This window comes from Dendrobates tinctorius, unplaced genomic scaffold, assembly GCF_039654945.1.
Source record: "Dendrobates tinctorius isolate UK_male_01 unplaced genomic scaffold, ASM3965494v1 ptg000008l, whole genome shotgun sequence".
NCBI lineage: Eukaryota > Metazoa > Chordata > Amphibia > Anura > Dendrobatidae > Dendrobates > Dendrobates tinctorius.
The window spans coordinates 60,421,884-60,443,264 of NW_027361676.1; the positions used below are offsets into that span (position 1 = coordinate 60,421,884).

At 41.5% G+C, this 21,381-nt stretch overlaps 1 long non-coding RNA gene across 1 annotated transcript in view; it reads left to right on the top strand.

Annotated features, from left to right (window-relative positions):
- The window catches only part of LOC141092017 (uncharacterized), a 1,925,499-nt gene that overhangs the window by 662,793 nt on the left and 1,241,325 nt on the right, over positions 1-21,381 (top strand). The gene's annotated exons all lie outside the window — the stretch shown is intronic.

Here is a 21,381-nt window from a genome sequence, read left to right on the forward strand (position 1 = left end):
ATGACCTTAAGTGGTAGCGGTACCCTGACGCACTTTTCACATGTTGCTTTTTCGAGGGGAGTGTGTAGCAAAAGGGAATGTGGAGGCCTTTTATATTGCATCCAATGTCATTGGTGGCAGCAGTAGGAATGTGGTGCTTCTGGCAACAGGACCGTGGGGCGGCGTAACATAGTGCCAAGCCATGCCCCCTCCTGATGTGCCAGGGCAGGGGGGCGGTGCAGGCAACAGTCAAGACGCATATCCCGGGAGATGTGAAGGCAGGAATCAGTAGGAAGCGCACACCACCGAAGCGTGAGGTAAACTCCAGAAAAGGACATGATGCATGCAGTGTATAAGGCAGGAGAAAAGGAAAAGGGGTATGTGATTCTTCCCACCTTGCAATATTCAGGACAAGGTGGGAAGAAGCTTGTACCACTTGTTCAAAATCTTCGCTTGAGCTCCTTATTGGGAGCAACAAGAAAAGTCTCGACAATTTGGATGTTGAAATTGAGACCACACATCCAAAATTACTGGATAATTTATCTCTTGCTGAAATGGAAGTTTTAAATAAGGAGATTGAGGATCAATTCCTTATTTGGTAAAAGGAAATTAAGGAAACTAAGGCAAAGAAATTCCACAGAGACCTGAATGACTTCAAAAATGGTACTATTTAAAAATAGCATACTGAGCCTAAAAATGAACCCATTATTTCACGATCCTCCTCGTACTCATCTTTATCCTCAAGAGAAGGTGATGACACTCAAAAACGCTTGTATAATCTGCAGAGGAACAACTATAGAGTGATCAATGAGTGGAACAGGCTGCCACGAGAAGTGGTGAGTTCTCCTCCAATGGAAGTCTTCAAACAGAGGCTGGACAGACATCTGACTGGGATGATTTAGCGAATCCTGCTTTGAGCAGGGGGTTGGACCAGATGGCCCAGGAGGCCCCTTCCAACTGATTCTATAGGAGAAAAGCTGATAACCCTAGGGGATTTAATAGAACTGGTGAATGCCCCTCTTTTTCTAAATTGCAGGTGATTAACCTTTTGGATATTGAAACCACTACACCGCAATTAAAGTTATTGAGTCTGGGTTTGTATTTTTCACCTGCATCTCCTTTTAATTCCTTTGCAGCAACTAAAGACTTCCAACTATCCGCTCGCAAATCTCCATTAAAAATCTGCTATTGGAGAAAACTGGACAGAGAAAGAATTACAGGCCATTTCTACTTTGAAAGAACTAAGGGATGAATCACAGCAGGATAATAATTTGGGTAAATTTGTTTCACCTATTCCTAAGAAATTTCCACCTCTACAACTATATCCCAGTATTGAGTTGTTTGTAAAATTAGTCACTAATGTATTTCAACAAATTACACACAAGATAGCGAGCAGCCCTAAAAGAGTTAAAAAGCCTTGAAGGGACTGTAATAAAACCCACTGACAATGGGGGTAATGTAGTAATTTGGACCATCAGAAAGTATGAAAAGAAGGATTTCAGGCAGTTAAGAGATGAGCCTTGTTATAAGAAATTAACCTTTAATCGTACCTTAAAATTCCAGGATGGTTACAAGAGATTTTGAACAAGGCTTTTGATATGAGAATCATAACTAATCATCTCAGGGACCATTTAATACCAACATATCCAAAAATGGCATGCATTTGCTTCATTCCGAAAATACACAAAAATGCCACCTCTCTACCTGGACGACCCATTGTCTCAGGTACTGGAAATCTTTGTGAGAATGTGTGCAAGTATCTAGACTTTCATTTAACCCTCCGTCAGGCGCAATAGATCTGACAGGCACACAGTAATTAGTTTCACTTCTCTCTCCTTGCCCACTTATCAGAAAACCCCACCCCTCCTAGTTATCTCCTGACTCTACAGGCTCTGTGAAACCTGATATCACAGTGACTCAGCAGACCTTCTAGTGAGCAGATATCAACACTTTGGCTTCTCAGGCACATTGCGCCTGATTTCAACACAAATTGAAAGGTTAGTATTTTCTTTTTTTATTCATCACGATTGTGTGTTTAGCTTGTTTTATGAAGGATTAATGCTAAGTTAGTGTACATAAGTACTGTTTTCTTAGACAAAAGGAGGGTGGCTTCTAAGGCACATTGCGCCCTAACACATACTCTTTCTCTCTTGCTTCAGATTTTCTGCTGCAATGGCCAGAAAACAGTATGATTCATCTAAACCCCTTCATTTAGAAGAAATGAAGATTTTTTTGTTAAAAGATGATGAGGAAGAACCAGCAGTAACTGAGGATTTAGAGCAATCTAGTGACTTTTCATCTGAAGATGAGGTAGCAGAATGTAACACTGATTCTGGAACAGAGCAGGATGGTGATGACACTGATACAGAGGAAACAGACACAGATCTAGCTTATTATTTGGGCAAAGATAAAAATACAAAGTGGAACAAAAAGGCACCCAAGAACAAACAGCGCAGAGAATCCCACAATATTATTACACACCTTCCTGGAGTTATTGGAAGTGCTAGAAAAGCTAAAACTGCAGTGGAATGTTGGAGTAATCTAATTACAGATAGCATGTTGGAAACTATTGTTCGGTTCACTAACCAGTATATTGACACAATCAAAGAGCAATTCTCCAGAGAGAGGGACATCAAAAACACTGATGTGATTGAACTCAAGGCATTTATTGGCTTGTTATACCTAGCTGGTGCTTTCAGAGCAAATAGGCAAAGTTTGGAGGAGCTGTGGGGGACAGACGGTGATGGCATCGAAAAATTCAGCCTTGTGATGAATCTGAAACGATTCAAAGTCCTGATCCGTTGCCTCCGTTTCGATGATCGAAGTACCCGGACAGAACGAAAAGGTTATGACCGGCTTGCACCAATTCGGGACATATTTCAACAATTTATTATGAATTGTCAAAAAAGCTATTGCCCGGGGCAAAACCTCACTATTGATGAGATGCTTCCAGGTTTCCGTGGAAGATGTGGTTTTCGGCAATATATACCATCAAAGCCAAACAAATATGGAATTAAAATTTTTGCCATGGTTGATGCAAGGATGATGTACACTATGAACATGGAAGTTTATTGTGGAAGACAGCCACCAGGTCCTTTCAATGTGAGCAACAAGCCTAGTGATGTGGTAAAGAGAATTGCTGAGCCAATGTTTGGATCTGGTCGAAATATCACTGCTGACAACTGGTTTACTGACTTTGATCTGATTGATTTTTTAAAAACGAAAAAGCTGTCATATGTGGGAACTGTTAGAAAAAACAAAAGGCAGTTGCCGCCTGATTTTCTATATACAAAAGGCAAACAACAGTATAGCACTATGTTTGGGTTCAGTAATGGAAAGATTTTAGTTTCTTACATCCCACGCGAGAGGAAAAATGTGATTTTGGTCTCTTCATTACATAATGATTACACCATTGATCCAGAGTCTGGGGAGCTAAGGAAACCAGAAATCATAACTTTTTATAATTTGACCAAAAGCGGCGTTGACACTGCTGACCAAATGTGTGGCAATTTCAATGTAAGTCGAAATACCAAACGCTGGCCGATGGTAATCTTCTTTACAATGCTGAATGTGGGTGGCATCAACTCACAAGTAATTTACCTCAGTAATGAACTTAAACAAATGCGCAGAAGAATGTACCTAAAACAATTGGCTAATGAACTGGTGAGTGGAGAGCTAAGCCTAAGAAGTACAAAGACGGTTGGAATGCCCCTTGCCCTGCAACACCGGTTGAAGAGATATCGTCCCAAGGACGTTCCAGAACAAACACCGACTCTACCACCTTCTAAAAGACGCAGTTGTACTACCTGCTCATTTGTATCTGGTTTCAGAAGGCTTTCTAAATATGACTGCAAAATATGTAAAGAATCAATCTGCCTTTCCCATGCAACTTTCGTCTGCCAGCCTTGCTTTTCTAAGTGTACCTGTGCTGCTTCTGCTGCAATTGAAACCACTGAAGATGAGTAGAAAATAATTAAGTAACATCTAAGTGCAATATCCTTTAAGTTTTTTTCCATAATTTTATATTTAAGCAATAGTTAAGTAAAGATAACTGGAGCCTATTTGGCGATACTACCGAAAAGTGGTACTTTTAGTTTTAATAAGTTTATGGTTAATAAATGGTTTTTTTTTGCATCTGATTTGGTGTAATCTCTTTTAATACATTCCTATGAAGGTCACTGACTACTTCTATAGTCCTGAAATTGAAATATGTAGCTACTATAGGTGGTTTTCTGACCTGTGCTTGTCAGGCACATTGCGCATGAACTGAGGAGAATCTATATTGCGCCTGACGGAGGGTTAAAACCACTGGTATGTAAAGGACACAAGGGATGTTTTGAAAAAGATTGGAGGGATACCCTGGGATGATGAGATGTGACTCGTCACTATGGATGTCGAGTCCCTGTATGCCTCCTTACATCATGATCATGGGATTGGAGCAAAGAAAAATTTTTTGACCATGGCAGTTTATAATTCTGATTTTTCTGAATTTCTTTTGGCCCTACTTAGGCTTGCATTGGAACACAATTATTTCATCTTTAAGGAAACCATTTATCTCAAAAACTAAGGTACCGTGATGGGGCGGCCTTTGCATCTTCCTACGCAAACCTTTTCACGGGCATGTTGATAGGCCCATGATAGGAAAGAGATGTTTTTTCTCTAGGTCGGTGGCTGTTGGCATGCATCGAGAAGGTCCTGTTCTGGGTCTGCTACATACTGTTGTGGCCAAAAGTATTAACACCCCTGCAATTCTGTCAGATAATACTTAGTTTCTTCCTGAAAATGATTGCAAACACAAATTCTTTGGTATTATTATCTTCATTTAATTTGTCTTACATGAAAAAGCACAAAAAGAATTGTCCTAAAGCCAAATTGGATATAATTCCACAACAAACATAAAAAAGAGGGTGGACAAAAGTATTGGCACTTTTCGAAAAATCATGTGATGCTTCTCTAATTTGTGTAATTATCAGCACCTGTAACTTACCTGTGACACCTAACAGGTGTTGGCAATAACTAAATCACACTTGCAGCCAGTTGACATGGATTAAAGTTGACTCAACCTCTGTCCTGTGTCCTTGTGTGTACCACATTGAGCATGGAGAAAAGAAGACCAAAGAACTGTCTGAGGACTTGAGAAACTAAATTGTGAGGAAGCATGAGCAATCTCAAGGCTACAAGTCCATCTCCAAAGACCTGAATGTTCCTGTGTCTACCGTGCGCAGTGTCATCAAGAAGTTTAAAGCCCATGGCACTGTGGCTAACCTCCCTAGATGTGGATGGAAAAGAAAAATTGACAAGAGATTTCAATGCAAGATTGTGCGGATGTTGGATAAAGAACCTCGACTAACATCCAAACAAGTTCAAGCTGCCCTGCAGTGCAAGGGTACAACAGTGTCAACCCGTACTATCCGTCGGCATCTGAATGAAAAGGGACTGCATGGTAGGAGACTCAGGAAGACCCCACTTCTAACCCCGAGACATAAAAAAGCCAGGCTGGAGTTTGCCAAAACTTACCTGAAAAAGCCTAAAACATTTTGAAAGAATGTTCTCTGGTCAGATGAGACAAAAGCAGAGCTTTTTGGGCAAAGGCATCAGCATAGAGTTTACAGGAGAAAAAAGAGCTATTCAAAGAAAAAAACACGGTCCCTACAGTCAAACATGGCGGCGGTTCCCTGATGTTTTGGGGTTGCTTTGCTGCCTCTGGCACTCGACTGCATGACCATGTGCATGGCATTATGAAGTCTGAAGACTACCAACAAATTTTGCAGCATAATGTAGGGCCCAGTGTCAGAAAGTTGGGTCTCCCTCAGAGGTCATGGTTCTTCCAGTAGGACAATGACCCAAAACACACTTGAAAAAGCACTAGAAAATGGTTTGAGAGAAAGCACTGGAGACTTTAAGGTGGCCAGCAATGAGTCCAGACCTGAATCCCATAGAACACCTGTGGAGAGATCTAAAAATGGCAGTTTGGAGAAGGCACCATTCAAATATCAGGGACCTGGAGCAGTTTGCCAAAGAAGAATGGTCTAAAATTCCAGTAGAGCATTGTAAGAAACTCATTGATGGTTACCGGAAGTGGTTGGTCACAGTTATTTTGGCAAAAGGTTGTGCAACCAAGTATTAGGCTGAGGGTGCCAATACTTTTGTCTGGCCCATTTTTGGAGTTTTGTGTGAAATGATTAATGTTTTGCTTTTTGCTTCATTCTCTGTGTTTTTTCATTTAAGATTAATTAAATGAAGATAATAATACCAAAGAATTTGTGATTGCAATCATTTTCGGGAAGAAACTGAGTATTATCTGACAGAAAAGCAGGGGTGTCAATACTTTTGGCCACAACTGTAGATGACATCTTACTTGTCTGGCAGGGCTCCAAACAAGACCTTCTTGGATTTTTGACAATTTTGAATGGCAATGCCTTAAACATCAAACTCACATGTAAATATAATAAGAGTATCATTGGTTTTCTGGACATTCAAATTTCAGGAGACAAAATTTTTTTTGAAAACTACTGTCTTCCGGAAGGAAACTGCCATTAATTCCCTCCTCCATGCTAATTCTTCACACGCCAGGCCTCTTATCAATGGAATACCGACCATGACATTTTTAAGCGCAAAAAGTATCTGTTCTAATTAACAATCCTTTACTGGACAAGCATACCTTCTTTCTACCAGGTTTGAGGCTACTCTTAAAGAAGTATAAAATGAGGTAATAAAATAGAATAGCTGAAAAAGCTAAAAGCACTGATCTATTGCAACCACGTCAGAGGCCTACTAAATAAACCAGGGTAAGATTTATTGCTACCTACAATAGCAGATGGTCTGAGATGAAATGTGCTTTATACAAATACTGGCCTATACTTAAACTGGGCAACAATCTTTTAAAATACTTACCTGATCAGCCATCCTTTACCTACAGGAGATCGTCCAATCTTAAGAACCAACTTGGATAAGGAGTTTGAATCTAAAGACCCCAAATGGGGTTTTTACCCATGCGGTAGTTGCATCTCCTGCCCTAATATGGCTCATGCCACCACTTTCCAGTCAAGCGATTGTAAGGGGGTCTACACAATTACCCAACATATCACCTAACATATCACCTGTAATATGGTAGGGGTGGTTTACTATGCTGTTTGTCCTTGATCCAATGTTGTGAGTTCATTTTCCCCTTCACCATTGAGGTTTGATGAACTCCCTCTTCTGGTGAAGGAAGGTAGTGAGGCTGATTACCAAGCACCGGGGCAGGATGATGATGACTGGGTGATGGGAATTACTGACTGGATATAAGGCAGCCGACGCCCTTCTGCCTTGCTGGTGAGCTCTCTGAGGGATTCTAGGAGACCAGTCGGATTCTTGCTCCTCAAAAGCTAAGTTTTCTGCTCTACTTTTTGCATTTGGGTTTTGGTTTTGTTTTGCATTGTTTTCCTTGATTTCTGCCATTCCCTGCTGGGGTGAGCTGAATTCCTTTTTGCTCTGTCTTCAGAAAATACCTGAGTACTGATATAGTCCTTTTGAAGCCTAGTGTCTTCAGGGCTTTTTTCCCTATCAGCTGTTGGCTCTTGTTGTTGATAGGTTCAGGGGTCTGCAATCCGATAGCTGCCAACTTCTCTGGTTTTCTGGACTTAGCTAGTATTTCTGTTTTTGCCTCCTACGGTGACTCATTCATAACAGAATCACCAGCCGTACCGCAGATCCTAGGGTACTCAATAGCAGGAAAGAATTGTTAAAAAAAAAAAAAAAAGTGTGTATATTTTTTCCTCTATATCTCTGAGGCCGTAGGGGGAATTTTTTTTTTCTCTCAATGGAGATAAAGCAATTGTCTGATCGTGCGGAGCAGCTCGCTGCGGAAGTGCGGGGAATTTCCGCCTACCTTGCTCATTCACATGCTGCTGAACCAAAGATCCCTACTCCTGATGTGTTTTTTGGGGATCGGTCTAAATTTTTGACTTTCAAAAATAATTGTAAATTATTTTTTGCCTTGAAGCCTAACTCGTCAAGGAGCTCCACGCAGCAGGTTAAAATTGTCATCTCTTTGCTGCGTGGCGATCCCCAGGATTGGGCATTTTCTTTGAAACCAGATGATCCTATTCTGACTAATGTGAACGCATTTTTTCAAGCCTTGGGGTTGTTGTATGACGAACCTACTGCTATTGATCAGGCTGAAAAGACCCTGTTGGCATTGAGCCAGGGTCGAGATTCTGCAGAATTGTACTGTCAAAAATTCCGAAAGTGGGCGGTCCTTACTACCTGGAATGATAATGCCTTGGCAGCTCTCTTTCGGAAGGGTTTGTCAGAAGCCGTAAAAGATACTATGGTGGGATTTCCTGTTCCCTCTGGTCTTGACGATTCTATGTCATTAGCCATTCAAGTTGATCGGCGTTTACGTGAACACAGGACTGCACGAGAGGTGTTGCCACCTGTTGAACAAATGTCTGAACCTATGCAATGTGATAGAGTTTTGTCCAGGGAGCAACGTCAGGAGTTTAGAAGGCGTAATAAGCTGTGTTTTTTTTGTGGAGATGCCTCACATATTATTTCTGTCTGGCCTAAACGAGAGAAACGTTTTGCACACACATTTTCTGTGGGTGGTGTTCAACCTAAGTTTCTTCTGGCAATTACTCTGATTGGCTCCCTGTCCACATTTTCCGCCAAGGCTTTTGTGGATTCGGGAGCAGCCCTGAACCTAATGGACTTGGATTTTGCTAAACATTGTGGATTTCCTATGACACCTCTGCAGACGCCTATCCCTTTGAGGGGGATTGATGCTACTCCTTTGGTGAAAAATAAACCTCAGTTTTGGACCCAGGTGGTAATACGGGTCGCCCCAGACCATCAAGAAAATTGCAGATTTTTGGTGTTGCATAATTTGCATGATACCATTGTTCTTGGGTTTCCCTGGTTGCAAATTCATAATCCAGTTTTGGATTGGAAATCTGTGTCTGTGGTGAGTTGGGGTTGTCGGTGTGCCCTTAGTGAGGCTCCGGTTTTTTCCACCTCTCCTCAGTCGCGTGATGTTCCTGACTATTTGGCGGGTTTTTATGATGTATTTAGTGAGAATGAGTCTGCGTCTTTGCCTCCTCATAGGAGTTATGACTGTGCAATTGAACTGAGCCCGGGGTGTAAATTTCCCAAGGGTCAGCTCTTCAATCTATCTGTACCCGAGCACGAGGCTATGCGATCCTATATTAAGGAGGCGTTGGAGAAGGGTCATATTAGACCATCCTCTTCACCCTGCTGCTTTTTTTTTATGGCCAAAAAGGATGGTTCATTAAGGCCTTGTATTGATTATCGTGCCCTCAACAAAATTACTATTAAATATCAGTATAAGTTACTCCTGATTTCAGATCTATTCTCCAGAGTTAAAGGTTCTTGCTGGTTTACCAAGCTTAAATAGCAACGAGTAAGGAGGGCACCGCTAATAATAAAAATCAGGGATACACCAATAGTCAGTATGGGGAAATAGTGCAATAAAGAGAGAAAAAGATACTGACCAAAGAATGGGATCACCACTATCAAAACTAGACATGTAAGTTTTATTAGGTCACTCAGACAAAAGACAATATAAAAACATTTAAAAAGTCACAAAATTACAATTAAACCCTTGTGGGTTAATAATATAACCCTAACAGACTCCCCTCTCATCTGAGGTAATAATAGAAACTAACAAGTGGTCCATGTGATATCAAGCATGTGGTACAAATACACAGATATTAGAAAACCCCAATTGGAGCACTATCAAACAAAAGCTGCTAAGCTCAATATACATACACAGTGCATTAATATATCAGCAGTATCACAGTTATTTATGAAGCATCGATAAATGCACTGTGGGACCAAAAACCATGAAAATACAATGTGCTAAAGCATGCACCAGATGTCAAACCAACCCCCTAAAATCAGAGAAGGACATAGTATGGAGGTAAAAAATGTAAAGATATATGTCTATGCCCTGAAATTGTGCATTCAGAGCCCAATGGACAACCTCCAAAAAGTGCATACAATATGCACTAGGTGCTGTAGCAGCATACTATACCCAAACAAGGAGGAGCCTGTGGACGTGGCCGACGCGTGTCGCTACCGCAAGGTAGCTTCATCAGGGGCTAAAGGTTATGTCTGAGAGAGGTACTATATATATGCAAAATAACAAAACAATAAGAAACAGCTGCGAGTAATACCTGTGTGGTCACATATACAGAGAGGCGGGACTAAACGCCCCGTCCAGGCCAAGGGAATATTCCCAAAAGTCATTTCCCCCGGAAAGAGGTCATATCGGGGGCAGTAGCCAAAGTCGGCCAGTGCGCCTGCGCGATTGAAAGGCGGGACAACGTCATTTCCCCCGGAAGAAGGTTATATCGGGGGCAGTAGCCGAAATCGGCCAGTGCGCCTGTGCAGTAGAAGGGCGGGACTATCCACTCCATCTAAACCCTAGAGACGCTAATAGTCATCACTTCCTGCGGAAGAAGGTGATTCCAAAGGACATGACCGAAATCAGCCAGTGCGCATGCGCAGGCAAAGTTGCCACTGGACCTTCACACTCTTTATTAAAAATAGAGGAGCGTTATCTCACAAGTTATCCAGCAGTAGTACTATCACGCGCATGCGTCCTAAGATGCAATAGACAGGGATACACTGGGATTAACCCAGAGGCGCATAGAGTAGCGGTACAGAATTATCACTACCTGCGCAGACCCAATGCGCCTGCGCAGGTAAAGTTACCATGGAACTCACATATTCCCCACTTCCAATAGCGGAAAGTTACCCTATCAATATTACGCATGCGTCCTAGTATGGAATCTTGACAATTAGAAAGGGGTATCCCAGAGTGAAACTGGGATTAACCCAAAGGCGTACGGTGGTGATGCAAAAATCAGCCAATGCGCATGCGCAGGCAAAATTGCCATTGGATCTTCACATTCTCTATTTAAAACAGAAGAGAGTTATCTCACAAGTTATCCAGCAATTGTACTGTCACGCGCATGCGTCCTAAGATACAATGGACAGGGATATACTGGGATTAGCCCAGAGGCACATAAAGTAATAGTGCAGTTATCACTGCCTGCGTAAACCCAGTGCGCCTGCGCAGGCAAAATTGCCATGGAGCTCACATATTCCCCACTTATAATAGCGGAAGATTACCCTATCAATATTACGCATGCGTCCTAAGATAGAATCTTGACAAAATAAAAAGGGGTATCCCAGAGTGAAAACTGGGATCAATCCAAAAGCGTAGAAGGTGGCGATGCAACAGGCATCTCGCTATCACATATTATATTAGACTTAAATATTAATAGCAGCACAAATCATGTACCAATGAATGGAGCTACAGTGCCATTAGAACTCCATTCCAAATAAGCACATCTGAACCAATTAGATAGCTATCATCGCCGCCGACACATGTAGCATATAAACCACTATAAGATGGATTTGATAGTTGCGATGGAACAAAGTGGATATATTAAGCATAGTAAAAAGGATCGTATTCAAACTATGCATAAACTTACATGCTAACTACATGTAAACTTATTGTCTGATTGAGCAATAGAGAGGCGGTATAGAAAAGTCATTAGCAAAAGATGACAAATTTATTAACATCGAAAGAGCACAGTCATAGCGGACATATTCAAAAACCACCCCCCCTAGATAGTCATAGTAAGCATGTTCAAACGCCCCCCCCTAAATAGAAATATATGAAAATCTGCGATGATGTACATTATACTACTAACACAGAGAGCCAACGTCCACAGACTCCACCCCAAAAAGACATGTAAGGATGATACGGACAACAAGGTCCAATAGTCATCCAACATGATGGTATGAAAGTGAAGCATGTATACTGGAAGAGTGTCAATTATTAAAGTCCCCCGATATTGCTGCTGCCACAGATCCAAATCTGAGCTACATGAAGGATAGTTCAGACAAAAGGTCCAATATTCTTCCTGAGCCAAAAGAAATGGAAAAAATGAAAAAATGAGTCCAGCAAGGGAGAACCTACTCAAGAACATCAATTGATGCAAAAAAGACAGAGGTGACTAATACAGACGCCAAAGTGTTGGAAAATTATAAAAGGCCAAAACAAGGCCTAAAATAAGGTTGGAGGACAATAAATCCCCAGATGTACCACTTAAATTGCGGGTAGCAATATTGTTCCACAGGCTCCACCCATAGCTTAATGGAGGCAAGAATGAACAACAATTTCTAGGGATCACTGAAAAAATGAAGATGGTGATTGAAAAGATATTACAGATAAACACCCAGACAATGCAATTCAACGGTCAGCAGATTTCAAAAGTCCAATGATCCATCCATATCAAATATTGATAAATAGAGTAATGCAATAAGGCATCCAACAATGTCCAAATGAGCTCCAGAGTTGATCCAGTAATCCCCTGTCCAGTGGAGTGAGGCATCAAGATGACAGGCAATCTTTAAGATGTAGATATCAAACCGAACTGATTGAAGAGTAAGAGTTCTGTAAAAAGAACACACAAAAAATCAAAACTTATTACACCTGTTTGTAAAAGCCAGTAAATAAAAGATCCTCATTTAATCCCAGTGGTGCCCGGCTCCTAAGATTGAAAATCCACTTAGACTCTCGCTTCAAAAGTTCTAGTGAGATGCTATCTCCGCGGATATCTGATGGTACGGATTCAAGACCCATAACGCGTATGTCAGTCCTAGAGCTTTTATGTTCACGTAAAAAGTGCAAGGCAACCGAACTTAGGGGTTTACCTTTCTCCTTGTCAGCCCTCGCCGTATTGATGTGGGATAGATGTTGCTGAATTCTTTTGCGAAGTTCTTGCGTAGTCTGGCCAATATAAACCTTAGGGCAACTACAGATCAAAGCATACACCAGATTCCTAGACCTACAATTAAAGTAAGTTTTAGAAAAAATAGGTGCTTTCAACGTGGGGATAACGACTCCTTCACTGTCCACCATAAGATGACAAATGTTACATCCTCCACAGGCAAAGGTACCAACCAAACGTGTACCCCTATTCAACTTCTGTGTGGGTCTTTTAAAATGACTATGACAGAGAGAAACTTTCAGAGATTGTGCCCTCCTTGCTATCAGTGTGGGTCTAGAATCAATATGGGGTGCCAATTTGGAATCATTAGTCAGCATATCCCAGTATTTCGACAAAATGCCACGTATATTATGCCACTGGTTGTTATAAGTGGTAATCAACCCAATGGGTTTAGTGATGTCCCTCATTCTTGGTTGTAGTAATTGTCTCCGATTGCTGCTCTTCGTTGTCTGAAAAGCCCTAGAAATAATTTTCTGGGGATAACCCCTATTTCTGAAACGATCTGTAAGATCCTGTGCCTGATCAAGAAAATCATGATGCTCAGAACAGTTTCTTCTTACCCTAAAAAATTGGCCCTTCTGTATGCCATTTTTAAGATGATCAGGGTGGAAGCTTGAATAGTGTAGAATACTGTTAGTGGACGTCGGTTTTTGAAATAATGAAGTCTTCTCCATGCCATTCTCTATCGTCAATTTCAGATCAAGAAATTCTGCCGCAGAGTCAACAAAGTTTACCAAGGTTTACCAAGCTTGACCTCAGGGGGGCGTATAATCGTATCCGCATTAAGCATGGGGATGAATGGAAGACGGCGTTTAATACTCCGGAGGGACATTTTGAGTACCTGGTGATGCCTTTTTGGCTCACTAATGCCCCTTCTGTCTTCCAGTGCTTCATGAACAATATTTTCCGAGACTTTGTAGATAAATTTTTGATTATCTATCTGGATGATATTTTGATCTTCTCCAAGGATTGGGATTCTCATGTGGAACATGTTCGGACTGTGTTCCGGATCTTGAGGGAGAATTCCCTGTATGTCAAAGGATCGAAATGCCTTTTTGGGTTACAGAGGATTTCTTTTTTAGGATTTATTTTGTCTCCGTCAACTATTGAAATGGACCCAGCCAAGGTACAGGCCATTTATGATTGGGTTCAGCCCACTTCTTTAAAGGCCCTCCAGAAGTTTTTAGGTTTTGCTAATTTTTATCGGAAATTTATAGCAAAATTTTCTAGTATTGCCAAGCCATTGACTGATCTGACTAAGAAGGGTGCTGATGTGTTGAATTGGTCTCCGTAGGCTGTTTCTTCCTTTCAGGAGCTGAAGCAAAGATTCACTTCTGCCCCGGTTTTGTGGCAACCTGATGTCTCACTCCCGTTCCAGGTAGAGGTGGACGCTTCTGAGATTGGTGCAGGAGCTGTTTTGTCCCAAAAGGATCCTGTAACATCTAAAATGAATCCCTGTGCTTTCTTTTCCCGAAAGTTCTCTCCATCTGAACGTAACTATGATGTGGGGAATCGGGAACTGTTAGCCATGAAATGGGCATTTGAGGAGTGGAGACATTGGCTGGAGGGAGCTAAACATCAAGTCGTGGTCCTCACTGACCACAAGAATTTGATTTACCTGGAGTCGGCCAAACGCTTGAACCCTAGACAGGCTAGGTGGGCCTTGTTTTTTACACGTTTTGATTTTGTGGTCTCTTTTCTTCCTGGCACTAAGAATGTCAAGGCTGACGCTCTCTCTAGGAGCTTCTTTGCTGATTCTCCTGTGGTGACCAAGCCTGCTACCATCTTAGGCGAATGGGTAGTTCTTTCTGCCATCTCGCCCAATTTGAGACGTGCTCTGGAAGAGTTCCAGGAGGACAAACCTGAGCGTTGTCCCAGTGGAAAGTTGTATGTTCCTGACCAGTGGAAGAAGAGAGTGATGTCTGAAGTTCATTGCTCTGCATTGGCTGGTCATCCAGGTATTTTTGGTACTAGAGATCTGGTGAGTCCGTCTTATTGGTGGCCCGCCTTGTCTCGTGATGTCAGGAATTTTGTGCAGTCCTGTGGGACTTGCTCCTGGTCTAAACCTTGTTCTCGCTCTAGTGGGTTGTTGATGCCTTTGCCGGTTCCCAGGAGGCCATGGAGCCATATTTCAATGGATTTCATCTCTGATATGCCTGTCTCTCAGAGAATGACTGTTATTTGGGTGATTTGTGATAGGTTCTCTAAGATGGTTCATCTTGTACCACTCCCTAAGCTGCCATCTTCCTCTGAGTTGGTGCCCCTGTTTTTGCAACAGGTGGTTCGCTTGCACGGGATTCCTGAGAACATTGTATCTGACAGAGGAGTTCAGTTTGTGTCTAGATTTTGGAGGACTTTCTGTTCCCAGCTGGGAATTCAGTTGTCCTTCTCCTCTGCTTTTCACCCTCAGACCAATGGGCAGACGGAGAGAACAAACCAGACCTTGGAGTCGTATTTGAGATGTTTTATTTCCGCTGATCAGGATGATTGGGTTTCATTTTTGCCCTTGGCCGAATTAGCTTTAAATAATAGAGCTAGTTCTGCCACTTTGATGACACCTTTTTTTGTAACTTTGGGTTTCATCCTCGATTTTTTTCAGGGCAGGTGGAGCCTTCTGCATGCCCAGGTGTTGACACTGTGGTGGAGAGAATGCACCAGATCTGGGACCAAGTGGTGGATAAGTTATCTCTCTCCCAGGAAAAGGCCCAGCGGTTTTCCAACCGACTTAGGACCATTGGTCCCCAGTTTAAGGTTGGTGATATGGTTTGGTTATCATCAAAAAATATCGCTATGAAGGTGGCTTCTCCTAAGTTGAAGCCTAGATTTATTGGACCTTACAAGATTTTGGAGATTATTAATCCGGTCTCTTTTCATTTGGTTCTTCCTGTTACATTTAAAATCCATAATGTGTTTCATAAGTCCTTGTTGAAGAGGTTTGTTGAACCAGTAGTTCCTGGGGTGGCACCTCCGGACCCTGTATTGGTTGAAGGTAACATGGAATATGAGGTAGAGAAGATACTGGATTCCCGTCTGGCTAGACGGAGACTCCAGTATTTGGTTAAGTGGAAGGGTTATGGTCAGGAGGATAATTCCTGGGTCTCTGCCTCTGATATTCATGCCAAAAGATTGGTGCGTGCCTTTCATCGGGCTCACCCTGATCGCCCTGGTGGCATGGATGAGGGTTCGGTGACCCCTCCTCAAGGTGGAAGTACTGTTGTGAGTTCATTTTCCCCTTCACCATTGAGGTCTGATGAACTCCCTCTTCTGGTTAAGGAAGGTAGTGAGGCTGATTACCAAGCACCTGGGCAGGATGATGATGACTGGGTGACGGGAATTACTGACTGGATATAAGGCAGCCGATGCCCTTCTGCCTTGCTGGTGAGCTCTCTGAGGGATTCTAGGAGACCAGTCTGATTCCTGCTCCTCAAAAGCTAAGTTTTCTGCTCTACTTTTTGCATTTGGGTTTTGGTTTTGTTTTGGATTGTTTTCCTTGATTTCTGCCATTCCCTGCTGGGGTGAGCTGAATTCCTTTTTGCTCTGTCTTCAGAAAATACCTGAGTACTGATATAGTCTTTTTGAAGCCTAGCGTCTTCAGGGCTTTTTTCCCTATCAGCTGTTGGCTCTTGTTGTTGATAGGGTTTTGGCGGCTTACAGACAGCAGCTTTTCTATCCTGTCCTATCTAGTTAGCTTGGGCCCCATCATTTGCTCAGCCTATCTTTCTATCTGTGTGAGTGTTTTTTCATCTTGCTTCACCGTCATTATATGTTGGGGGCTGCCTATTGCTTTGGGGTCTGCTCTGGGGCAGTTTAGATTTCCCTTTCTGTCTTTAGGCTATGTAGTTCTCCAACTGTGATCGAGGGATCTAGGGCACCGTAGGAACCCCCCACGGCTACTGCTAGTTGTTGTTGATAGGTTCAGGGGTCTGCAGTCCAATAGCTGCCAACTTCTCTGGTTTTCTGGACTTAGCTAGTATTTCTGTTTTTGCCTCCTATGGTGACTCATTCATAACAATCCAATATCTATGTAGGCTTGACATCCAGACCACTTAAGACTAGGGACGAGGGAGCACTACCGGGATATTTTGAACACACGTGATGTGACAGATTTAACACTCCTCAAACCAATACCCAAAAACTTCAAGAATTTTCATAACTGTAATGCTGATATATTAAAGTTATTGGTATTGATAGGGTATATTGATTTGAGAGGAGGGAATTGGAGGAAGACCTTAGCCAAATTAGAGGCCCAATGGATTTCTAGAATTAATTCCATCCAACCTTTTGGTCTTAATGAAGTCCTAAGCTTTGCCCCTTTAATTTAGGCATGTTTTTTATCGTGTGCTTTTAATATTTTTTAATAATCCTTAACACCTTTTATTCTAGTTACCTTTTATCCGTTTTCTTCCCTGTCATGGTGTGGCTCTCTGGACCTGCTTTACTCGTTTGCCTTCATGCGTGATGCAGATCCCATTCAGACATGTATAGACATGATGTTGCTGGATTCCTAAAACAAACTAAGCAAGATTTATCCTAGAGACTCTCTACCTGCATTATAGCACCTATTTACAAAGGCTTAGTTCAATATGCACCCTGTCACTTTATGGTGGCTCATTCGCCTAGCCCCCCTTTTTTATTTTCAATTTTATTTTTCATATTTTATTTTTATACATTTTTGTGACGTCTAATATGCTTCATACTGTATATGCACCGTCACTTTATGGTGGATTTACTTAGCAAGAGTCACTTTATATGCTACCTGATGTACATTATGTTTTTGATTTTTTTGTATATTTAATACATGTTTACTTGTCACTTTAAGGTGGATTTATAAATATATTGCTATAGATTTTGTTTGCACAGTATGTGGTTTACACTTTATAATACCAATGCGTTTGCATATGCGCATACCTTTATTATTCATACACACAACATTCACACATTCTTCAGCACATCCCCCTTTTCATTTTCCCCTGCCTTATACACTGCATGCATCATGTCCTTTTCTGGAGTTTGCCTAATGCTTCGGCGGTGTGCGCTTCCTTCGGCTTCCTGCCTTCATTTCTCCCGGGATACGCATCTTGACTGTTGCCTGCATCGCCCCCTGCCCTGACACATCAGGAGGGGGCATGGCTTGGCACCACGTGATGCCGACCCACGGTGACGTCAGGCAGATCCTGCTTCCGGAAGCGCCATATTCCTACTGCTGCCACCAATGACATGATATAAAAGGCCTCCACATTCCCCCTTGCTACACACTGCCCTCAAAAAAGCAACACGTGAAATGCACATTGGGGTACCGCCACCACTTAAGGTAATGTAGGGACACCTCCTTCATATATATTTCTTTACAACCTGGTCACCTTGATTTATTATATACCTCTAGGCTGCCTGCTCTATGGATTTCTTTTGCTCACTGCTGCTCTTTGAGCTGCATTCATTTTGAACACTAGGGCTTCTTTCTGAGCCTTTTTCTGTACTCTGTCTCTATTGTTATACATTATATTTTTTGTCTAATTACCTTGATTGAGTGTTTATTTGCATATTTTGTCCCTATTTTGCAAACGTTTTTTAAGGTAATTTTTTTTAATATTGTCTCAATAAAATTTTGTGATTTCACACTTTTTGACATCTAGCTTTTTTTTCCATTTTGATTTATCTTCTTTAACAAAGGTTTACAAATGTTTTTATCCAGGCAATTTGTACCGTCATGTTGTTTCACTTTAACAAAGTTCAAGCCTATTATTGGGTAAATAAGAATCTATTTCATTATAGCTGCCACATTCATGAGGCACATGATTAGTTGAAGTGATTACATAATTGGAATGAGATGGATGTACAAATCAGGTCCTTGCTTTTCATGTTGCATCTGTTGCATATAGATGTGAAATGCATAGATCAGACAGAGAGTCTTTTGATAAAAGACCTAGTTCAATTAAGTTCAACCTTTCTCCACTAATTGTACATAGTTACATGTTTACATAGGTTGAAAAAGAAAATGCATACAGTGATTCGTTGTGGCAGTCTCATGCCTGTCCAAATTGAACAGGAAGTAGAGAGAATTTTGGAGAATTTGGGAGTGTGTTAGAACCCGATCAGTGGAGGATTGGTATATCATCACAGGTAAAAAGACAATAAGTGATGATGGACACAGCTCACCTCCTCCACCTCACAATGTAGTTATTTATGTACCAGATCACTCTTCCATTTAAATAAATAAATTATCTTCAAACATTAGTTTCCTATTTCCATGTCTTTTCTGTATATGATATCTCTGAGGCAAAGCATTATCTACAGTAAGATAATCATGTACAGATAAACACATCGGAATCTACAAAAAAAAATATTCATAACTAGTTGATCATATTTGCGAAAAAATATTGTTGAATCATTTCCTCTAAGAAGTTAATGTGAATATATTTTACATGTATTGTTTCTACTGTTTGTGTGGTTACTAAAGTTGAGCGAAACAGGTCGGCCAGATACATAAGTCGCCGACTTATGGTAAAGTCGGGTTTTGCCGACCGAAACCCTACCACAGCGTGAAGTCGGCCATGCGGTCAGCAAAACGAGCACCAAAGTCGAATTTCCCAGAATGCTTGCACGTGACTTTTTCCAGCCACTAAGCAAGGACGTACACTGTGGGCAACGAGATGACGTGTGCAGCATCCGGTGAGAGAGAGAGAAAGAGAGAGATTTTGCGCACTTTAAAAAAGCGGTCCGGCATGTAGGTGTGTTTACTGTCCTCCACTCCCTGCCGACTTTGCTTCCCCATTGACTTGCATTGGGTTTTGTGTTTCAGTCGGACCTTCAACTTTTCCCGATAGTCGGCCGATTTCGTTTGACTCGACTTTTGAGAAAGTCGGGTTTCATGAAACCCGACTCGACCCAAAAAAAGGCAAAGTCGCTCATCTCTAGTGGTTACATATATATTTCCTCATTTATAACTTAGTAATATTAAACAAACCCTCTCATTATTGTTTTACTTAGTCTGTGTGTTTGGGTATGTAATGTGGTGTGTGTTAATATACTCTAGCACCGTTCTGCTCCTCTTCTCAGTGATCTCATCACTCTGCAGACTCTCCTGATCATGCTCTACTCTGTGTGACCCAGAAGTGCCTTTTACAATGTAAGCATATAGTGCATCAGAATGAAGAAGGAGAATTTTGCCTTATGCATAGAGCATAGAGTGAGCAGGACAGGTATGATGAGCACTGACATCATTGTGAAGAGGAGCAAAATAACTCTGAATATGGAAGAGGTGGTGGTATTTAAATGAATTAATGCACACACACCCACTCTCACTACACTACACTACACACATATGCACAGACCTAGATAACAAGAAAACTTCATAGGAGGGTTTCTTTAAGTCTCCAATCTTAATTTGAGCTTTTGACAAATTTTATTATTGTTATACAGCAAATACAGGTTATAGTTTTTGACTTTTTACACTGTAGCATAATAAAATGATTTCCCTGAAAATTTAATTTGCAGAGAAGTTGTTCAACTGAATTTAACCCCTTAATGACCACCGATACGCCTTTCACTGGCAGTAGTTAAGGGTATTTGAACCACAGGTCGTTATTTACCAACCTCGTTTTTGCAATCGCCGTTATTAACTGTATAACGGTGACCACAAAAAAAGCCACAATTTTGTTTTCACTTTCTCTTTCATCTGATGTGATTGCACATCAGAGGAGAGAAAAATATGGTCTCCAATCCCCCACTACCTCCAAGTGGTCCTCAGGTCCTCCTGTATCCTCCAGTGGGCGCCACCATCTTGGTCCTGGAAGAAAAGGGCGGGCACATGCGGCGTGCGACCGCTGAATCTGCCAGTCAGTAGATTCCATTCATTCATTCAATGTACATTTTGATCACTGTGATAAACCCTATTACAGTGATCAAAATAAAAAAGTAAAAAAAAACCCTTATCACCCCCTTAGTTAGGGAAATATAATGAAATAAAGAAAATATATTTATTTTCATTTATCCATTAGAGTTAGGGTTAGAATTAGGGTTAGGGTTGGAAATAGTGTTCGGATTGGAATTAGGGTTCGGATTAGGGTTAGTGTTGCGATTAGAGTTAGGATTAGGGTTAGAGATTAGGATAAGGGTTGGAAGTAGGGTTAGAGTTGGGATTAGGGTTAGGGATGTGTGGAGGTTAGGATTGGAGCTAGAATTTAGGGGTTTCCACTATTTAGGCACATCAGGGGGTCTCCAAGCGTGACATGACACCACTATTGATTACAGCCAATTTTGTGTTCAAAAAGTCAAATGGTGCTCCCTCCCTTCCAAGCTCAGACGTGGCTCTGCAAATTCATCATGACACCTGCAGAACATTCCATCAAAGTCTGCAATCCAAAACGGTGCCCCTTTTCTTCTGAGCGCTCCCATGCGCCCAAACAGTAGTTTCCCCCACATATGGGTTTTCAGAGTACAAAGGACAAATTGCAAAACAACTTTTGTGGTCCAATTTCTCCTGTTACCCTTAGAAAAATAAAAAAAGTGGGCTAAAAAAATGATTTTTGAAGAAAAAAAATGATTTTTTTATTTTCATGGCTCTGCTTTTATAAACTTCTGTGAAGAACTTTGGGGT